This window comes from Lytechinus pictus, chromosome 8 (assembly GCF_037042905.1).
Source record: "Lytechinus pictus isolate F3 Inbred chromosome 8, Lp3.0, whole genome shotgun sequence".
NCBI lineage: Eukaryota > Metazoa > Echinodermata > Echinoidea > Temnopleuroida > Toxopneustidae > Lytechinus > Lytechinus pictus.
The window spans coordinates 39,836,916-39,846,199 of NC_087252.1; positions in this window are offsets into that span (position 1 = coordinate 39,836,916).

Consider the following 9,284-nt stretch of genomic DNA (forward strand, 5'->3'; position numbering starts at 1 on the left):
GCGAGACGAGATAATTTTCACTCCGTCGGGTCGTCATCACCACTTCCGGTTTAGAGTCATGCTCGCGCGAGGTTCGCGATACTGAGTTTTCCACCACGCTGAAATCGATGCCAATCAGCGTAATATGTACAGAGTATAATACTTTTTATTACATTTGGTCAGTTTTGATTCCATTTGAATTATAAATAAAAATAAAAAATATATTTCACGTGAGTATAATTTTTATTCATGTTTTTATTTGGTTATAAAAAAATCAAACAAATAATGAATATCTTAAAATTTTGCATTTAGCGACCGGCCTGACATCACGATCGTATTCAACTAGACACTAAATATATTCAGCATTCATTTCGTTCAATTTTTCGTCGACCACAAAATGGATAAAAATCAGTTTCGGAACTTAAAAAAATCTTAACTGACAGATGAATACCGTGCAATGGAAAGCGTCAGGCAGAATTAGTGACTTTAGCAGAAAAGGCTGTAAAACTGTTAGTGAAAGAGAGGGTTGTGATCACGAACTTTCCGAGCGAAAGCTACGTCGTGTTGTTGTGCATGACGGCACTGTTGATCTAAATGGCAAAACAGTGCGTTGGACTTCCGAACAGGAAGTTGTAATACCGAAAAAGCTATCCCATAATGCAATGCACGTTACAGGGATTTTCCCGGATCTCGGCGAAATCGCTATTTGGGGTAGCGAGAATTTCTTTGCACTGAAACATAAAGCAAAAGTCAATCTAATCTTAAAAAAAAAACTCTTGATTTTTTTTTTCAAGAAGGCTCAAGTAAGAGACTTGTTTTTAAATTTTTTTATCTGTTCTGACCATTCATGATGAGCTACAGTATATATAAAAGGCTCATTATAGTTACATTTAGAAAAAAAGAGCCACACTTCGAGCCCATATATGTATACCTGTAGCCTACACACAATTAAAGTCTATCAACGGATTGCAGTATCATAGGGGCTTACATATACATCCTTACAAATTACCCTGATTACAGCTGTCCAGCAATCCACAAATTACCCAAGATGCCACTTAAACGGTTTGAATGAATCAATAGAAAGAGTGCCTGGATATCAAAAGACCTCAGCTTTAAGACATCCAGCAGGCAAAGACAAACAAAGAACATGAAGAAGAAATGGTATTTGCTTTTGCTTTACTTTGTACAGTAGCCTACGAGCTTCTCCACACTAAAGTTATCTGGGGCTTGTGGATCTGGAATATGATGCAGGGGCCCAAAGCAGGACGGTTGCAGACCTCCAAACCCATTTGAACTGGGAAATAGGGATGATTTAGCTCAAAAGCTGAATGGAAAAAATATAATGCACTTACATATACGAATGGGCAGTAAAGTTATTAAGAAAAATAGAAAAATGACCTTGAAACAAGAGCTCAGATAGAGTCAGAATGGTTGAAAATTCCTAAATTAAAATTTTTAGAATGGTTACGACTTTTCAGAAAAGGCCTACTCAACTGTGTGAAGGTTTGTGACGGGGTGTGACAGGGTGGTAGAAGTTTAAGTGGTATATGTTTGAGGAATAGTAGGCCTTTAAATTTTGGCCTAAACACCATCTCCCAAGCATTGGTGTACAGTGTACCATGCTTCATTCAATCTTATTACTTTGGCTTTCCAAATTCATTAAACCAGTAACATATCTCTTTGAGTCTACACTGCAAAAAAATGACACTTGTCTCTCTAAAGTACCCCCAACCCAAGGGAGTTGTGCCTGTGTGAATGTTCGTCTGAGAGAGATGTTTTTGGAGGAACAATGGGTCTTTTTATTCAACTTTTTCAATGGAATGGTGGTTAAAGCTTCCTGAGACAGTGAGAGTCCATTACAATGGGTTACATACAGTTCCAATGGAGTACATTTGGAACGGACTCAGCCTCAGGGGTCCAAATTCTCAAATTTCACCTTAAACAGGCATATTAACTTTCGAACTGTTCATCTAGACAGCATCATGATGCTTTTCAATTTAATTTTGGGGTGTAGGAAACGACCTTAAGTGGTGGTGAAGTCCTTTTTTTTTGGGGGGGGGGTTAATCAACATTTCATTCAGCTTGAACCCCCCCCCCCCCTTGAAAAATCCTGCGTATACTACTGACTAGATGAACAGTCATCATAATTCTGGTCACACACACACACAATTCATTCACCTGATGCATAAACTTATTATATTCATACAACTGTTTTTTACAAGAGAAATAACCGTGAAATCATATAAACCGTGCACTCAATATTTAAATCGTCTCAAAACTGTGTGAACATGAAAAAAAGTCTCTCGGCCTCAACTGGTCAAGACAGTCACCCGAAAAGCTGGAGACCCAACCGCCGGCCCAACGGCTACCAGTACCAGCTAGTTTACCACCACCAACCGTCCGGCGTCTCTCGGCGTCTCTCGTATCTCAGCCGCTCTCGAGATTCGCGATTCGACTATTAAAACTAAGTCTCACTCTCAAGACGGAATAGCCTACATGTAGAAGTAGGATTCTGAAAAAAAAATATATTTCCCCTTACCTGCAAAACTTGCAGCTATAACAGCACAGATTATTATCCGTAACATCATCCTATTCCTAATTCGTTTCGGCAAGAAGGACAAAGTAACTGAGAAAAAGAAGGCCTCCAGAGTCCACAGTCTTACAACTTAAAATGACGTTATCCGAGCAGTGCAAAAGCGAGGGGTACGTACTGCGGACCAGTCGGCGTGTGTTTTGAGAAGCGTGCTTGGTATAAGATGATGCCTGCGTGAATTAACGGTGCACGGCGCCAATTTAAGTACTGTGGACATAGCCTGAATGCGACGCGACGCAGAGTCACACAAGAATGTACGCATGATTGCACGGTCCTTTCATTGGAGGCCTATGTTTTCCCATTCTGAAAGAAGTTTCCCGAATTCCAGATGTTTTCCAGGCAATTCTTCGGGAAATTAAAGTTCACAGAACATTCGGGGAAGCCTCAAAATTCCGGGGAAATTTAAAGCTTACCTTTTATTAGGATTATGTGCATCATGCACAGTGCTGAATTCTTATCATATGTTGCTTGGTCTATATTGTTTCCTATCCATCTATGTTTTCCGTATAGGTTTCTCTGCAGTCTGCACTTGTACCAAATTGTTTTTTAGTGTTGCTTTATCTCCGAAGGTGCTGACAGATTTATCAATTAAATTACATCAGTGGCGCATTGGGGGGCGACACCAACAAAAAGTTTGAGTGGGCGCGCGAAGCGCGCTCACTTGCCAGGTATACTGACCTATAATTTTGAGGACTGTGCCTTTCATGTTAAACGGATATGTATCTTACTGATAAAATAATGCGAGCGAGAAGAGCAAGCTAAAAATATTTGATATTCAGACATAAAAAGGGATCATTATAATCACATTTTTGCAATCATTATACGTACCTGTCTCACTAAACAAACAATGCGTTCGAGCTGAAAATTTTCTATATATTGACTCCAAACACACATTTTAAGGCCTATTTTGGGGGAATTCATGAAGAGCGTACATTATTTATCTCACAAGTCACCTCATGTGAGCGCCATGACATGAAGCACTTTTTCGTAGTCATTGTAATCATGAACATATGTTACGTATCTCAGAATTCGAATATCGCGAGCGCGAAGCGCGAGCAGAAAGTTTGAAATTCAGACCTGAAGTAGGGCATTCTAAAGCTTGTTTGTAGCAAAATTGTAGGGATTAACCATCACAGGGCCTTACGTATTTCACTAACCAAAATGCGAGCGCGAGGCTCGAGCTGAAAAGTTTTGATATTCAGACCAGAAAAAAGGGAACATTTTAAGGACTGTTTTTAGGATTTCATGAAGAGCAGACATAATTTTCTCACCAATCCACTATAAATGCGAACGTAATCACGGACTGGAAATGTTTTCTGTCTAGACCTTAAGAGGGGGAAATCACTTTAAGTAGTCATGGAAAAGAAGCGCAGTCCTATGTCGCTACATAAAACAATAATAATTCGGAGTGCTAAGAAATATATTTGGTGTATATTGACTTGAAAACGGGATGTTTTACAACATGATTATATATCTCATTATTAAGGACAAGTCCACCCCAACAAAAAGGTGATTTGACTAAAAAGAGAAAAATTCAACAAGCATAACGCTGGAAATTTCATCAAAATCGGATGTAAAATAAGAAAGTAATGACATTTTACTTTTTTGCTTAATTTCACAAAACAGTTATATGCACATCCTGTTGGGTATGCAAATGAGGATACTTATGATGTCATCCACTCTCTATTTCTTTTGTATTTTATCATATAAAATAGGGAATATCCTATTTTTCTCCTCCTTGTCAAGTGAAACAACGATTAATTCCTCCCTGAACATGTGGAATGAGCATTGTTTGATACTATATGATTCAGTCAAGTTGGTCCTTATTGTCAAATCTATAAAAAATGTAATAATGTATAATTCAAAAAAAAGAAACATCGACTGTCTCATTTGAGTTGTGCATATCACTGTTTTGTGAAAAATAAGCATAACTTTAAACTGTCATAACTTTCTTATTTTACATCCGATTTTTATGAAATTTTCAGCATTTTGCTAGTTTGATTTTTCTCTATTTATTCAAATCAACATTCTTTTGGGGTGGACTTGACCTTTAAGCAGACAATGAAATGAATGATGAACACATAGGCCCTTTAATAAAATTGTGTTTCATAAAGTTATCTAAAAAAATCTGATGTAATATGATATCCCATAACATAATGTACAATATTCCTCCCCACCCACTACGTTTCTCTTTCCTTCTCCATCTTTTCCTCCCTTTCCTCTGTTTTTTTCTCTTGTAGTTACACCACTGAGTCACATCACAAGTGAGCTGAAAAAATGGACAGTGGTATTTGGAGACTTTGTCAGAGCCGATCAGCTGTTAAAACTAATCGTAAAGAGCTGAGCTCTACAGCGTTAATAAAATATTTATACTCGATAATTATCCAACATTAGAATCTTACAACAACTTTTAAGTTGCCTGTATTTTATTTTTAACTGCTGATCCTTTATAACAACAAATAAGTGGGATTTTAGAGGTATCTAGCTCCCTTATACTTGTTGATTTTTTAAGTAATATTTTTCAAGATGCCATTGAAGCGCTATTCTTACAAAATCAGTTATCGGATAATACACTGCATGTAAAAACGCTGTTTAAAATTTCAAGCACGCTGTTTAGGCCCGTCACTCTAACTACTACTGTTTAATTTTTTTAAACAACTTTATAAACAACTGTTTAAACTTTTTAAACAACTGTTTAAACTTTTTAAACAACTGTTTAAACTTTTCAAACAAGCTGTTAAACAAGTTTAAACAATTACAAAATAGTTTACAGCTTAAACCACGTGCTATTTTTTTTTACTGTATAGGAAGATGCTTACAAAGAATATATCCTGGATTTTTTTTTCTTTACGGTACGTACAGACAATCTTTCAATCAGTATGGTAACCGAGCATAATATGCATCTTGAGTACCAGCACTAAGGAATTCTCTGCCCATAAGCCCCAGTCACATATAGACACGGATCCTCACGGATCAACACGGCAATGCCGGCATGATCCGGGGAGGTCCGGGATAGCTTTGCCCCGGATGACTGTAAACACGGCATCAACACGGCAGCTTCACACGGATCTACACGGACCATGCCGGCAGAGCACGTCGTCAACACGGACCGACACGTCAGCAACACGGACCTACACGTCAGCTACACGGACCAACACGTCAGCAACACGGACCAACACGTCAGCAACACGGACCATCACGTCAGCTACACGGACCAACACGTCAGCAACACGGACCAACACGTCAGTTACAAGGACCAACACGGACCAACGCGTCAGCAACACGGACCATCACGTCAGCTACACGGACCAACACTTCAGCTACACGGACCAACACGTCAGCTCAAGGACCAACACGGCAGCTATATTGACCAGCACGGCAAATGAAAATCTGTTCATAATAATGAGCTGATATTTATTTATTTAATTTTTTATTTATTTATCTATATATTTATTTATTTTTTTCTCATCCTTGTCGCAACATTATACAGTATTATGTTGTTTTTAAAAAATATATCAAAACTCAAAACTTCCTTAACCAGTAAAAACGCTGTTTTTTTATACAACACAGTTTACTGTTTTAAAAGTAGTTGTTAAGTACTTTAAATCTTGAACGACAAATTTAATTTCGATTTTATTTGATATCACTTTATTGAAATCACAATAAAGGAAAGAAATTTACAAAGTCAATAGAAAACATAATAAAAATTAAGATAGGCCCTGGTCATGACGCATAACTGTCGATGCAGGGCAGTAGTATAACACTTAATGTACAATTTCGATGTAACAGGTACATTACATAAATTATATACATATAACATATTTTAAAAAAATGAAATGTGAAATAATATTAACAGACAAAGTTGGGGTAAATATTTAAAAAAAAAGAGAGAAAAAAAATATTCATACATGCACTAAGTTTACAAATATTAGGTTGGGGCCAATATCCAAAGCGTAAGAAAATATCCTGAATCATTTAATCATCCATTTAATCATAAATAAATTTAGCATGTTTGTGTCAACTGTTTAACAACTACTGAAAAGTTCATAAAGTAAATAGCGTTGTAAAGATTTGATGGGAAAAAAGAACACGGACTGCCAAGGATACTCCAGGCAGCCACACGGACTTACACGGCAGCTACACGGACCTACACGGCAGCTACACGGACCATCCCGGATGGCTTTGCCAACCCGGCAGTCCACGGATGACGCCGGATGTTTTTGACAGTCAAAAACTGCCGTGTTGGCCTCCCGGACGTTCAAGGACCAACACGGACCACCCCGGACCACCCCGGACCTCCAAGGATGCCCAAGGCGCCAACACGGATCTCTCCCCGGACCACCCCGGATCAGATCCGGGATGGTCCGGGGTGGTCCGGGGTCTATATGTGACTGGGGCTTTAAGCCCCAGTCACATATAGAGCCCGGACCACCCCGGACCATCCCGGATCTGATCCGGGGTGGTCCGCGGAGAGATCCGTGTTGGCGCCTTGGGCATCCTTGGAGGTCCGGGGTGGTCCGTGTTGGTCCTTGAACGTCCGGGAGGCCAACACGGCAGTTTTTGACTGTCAAAAACATCCGGCGTCATCCGTGGACTGCCGGGTTGGCAAAGCCATCCGGGATGGTCCGTGTGGCTGCCGTGTAGGTCCGTGTGGCTGCCGTGTAGGTCCGTGTAGCTGCCGTGTGGCTGCCTGGAGTATCCTTGGCAGTCCGTGTTCTTTTTTCCCATCAAATATTTACAACGCTATTTACTTTATGAACTTTTCAGGAGTTGTTAAACAGTTGACACAAACATGCTTAATTTATTTATGATTAAATGGATGATTTAACGATTCAGGATATTTTCTTACGCTTTGGAGATTGGCCCCAACCTAATATTTGTAAACTTAGTGCATGTATCAATAATTCTTTTTCTCTTTTTTTTTAAATATTCACCCCAACTTTGTCTGTTATTACTATTTCACATTTCATTTTATTAAAATGAATGTTATGTACCTGTTACATCAAAATTGTACATTAAGTTTTATACCACTGCCCTGCATCGACAGTTATGCGTCATGACCTGGGACTATCTTAATTTTTATTATGTTTTCTATTGGCTTTGTAAATTTCTTTCCTTTACTGTGATTTAAATAAAGTGATATCAAATCAAATCGAAATTAAATTTGTCGTTCAATATTTAAAGTACTTAACAACTACTGTTAAAACAGTAAACTGCGTTGTATAAAAAAACAGCGTTTTTACTGGTTAAGGAAGTTTTAAGTTTTGATATCTTTTTTAAAAACAACATAATATAATGTTGCGACAAGGATGAGAAAAAATAAATAAATATCAGCTCATTATTATGAACAGATTTTCATTTGCCGTGCTGGTCAATATAGCTGCCGTGTTGGTCCTTGAGCTGACGTGTTAGTCCGTGTAGCTGACGTGTTGGTCCGTGTTGCTGACGTGTAGGTCCGTGTTGCTGACGTGAAGGTCCGTGTTGACGACGTGCTCTGCCGGCATGGTCCGTGTAGATCCGTGTGAAGATGCCGTGTAGATGCCGTGTTTACAGTCATCAACGCTCAATCCGGGGCAAAACGATCCCGGACCTCCCCGGATCATGCCGGCGTTGCCGTGTTGATCCGTGAGGATCCGTGTCTATATGTGACTGGGGCTTTAGCAATAAGAAGTATATCTACCATGCCTACCCTCTCTCAGTTTTTAAAGACCCACCTTTTTAATTCCTAACACTGTGTGTAGGCGTATGCTATTTTGTCAGATGTTTACAATGTAAACTCTTTAGTTATCGTTGCAGCTCCGGCAGATTGTATAAGTTTACATTTTATTGTATTAAAAGCGCATAGAGATTTAAGTATTAGTTATTATGCACTTGATTAATCTAACATTATTGTTATGATCATCAGTATTTTTATTATTATCATCGGCATCATTTTATTATCATTATTGTTATTATCATTACCATTATTATCATTATTACCATTACTATTACTGTTATTATCATTATTACAAAACATAACGAGAGATTTAGCTAATAATAATAACAAATCAAATGTAATAACGATGACAATGATGATGATTCTGCATTCATGATAATTAAAAAGGCTTGTCAAAATTTATTAGTTGATAATGTGCTTTTAAAAAATGACAGCATCATTCAAATTAATGGTTCACAATAAAGTTGTTGGTTTTCTCGAACTTTAAAGGGTATTATCATTAGACTCTGTAGTTTTCACACAAGCTTACTTGTTCTAAGGGTTTCATTATCCTTTAAAAACATGATTAACATGACTGAAGAGTGACACAACCTCACTTTCTGAACAAAATCGAAGAATTTTTTGACAAAATCTGTTTCAATCTGCTTCCTCCTAATGCTGTCGAAATGATGGAATTTATTGGAGCCGTAGAGGGCGTTTAACCACACTTGCTAAATTTGGTCATTGAGCACATTAATTGAACCTGGCTAATAAGCCGTTTCAAAGTGAGCTACGTATATTATCCATGCACATAAATTTACTCTTCACAGGACGCCATCTCGTGTCAAAGTCATGAAAGTGATCTTGCGCTTGGGATCACAGATGAGTTTACCTATAAGGCATATTTATAGTCGATTTTGTCTTTTTTTGGCTTTGTCAGTGGCGTAACAGGCGGGGGGCAGGGGGGCAAGCTGCCCCCCTGGCGGATTTCACCGGGAAAATAAAAAGAAATCCGGG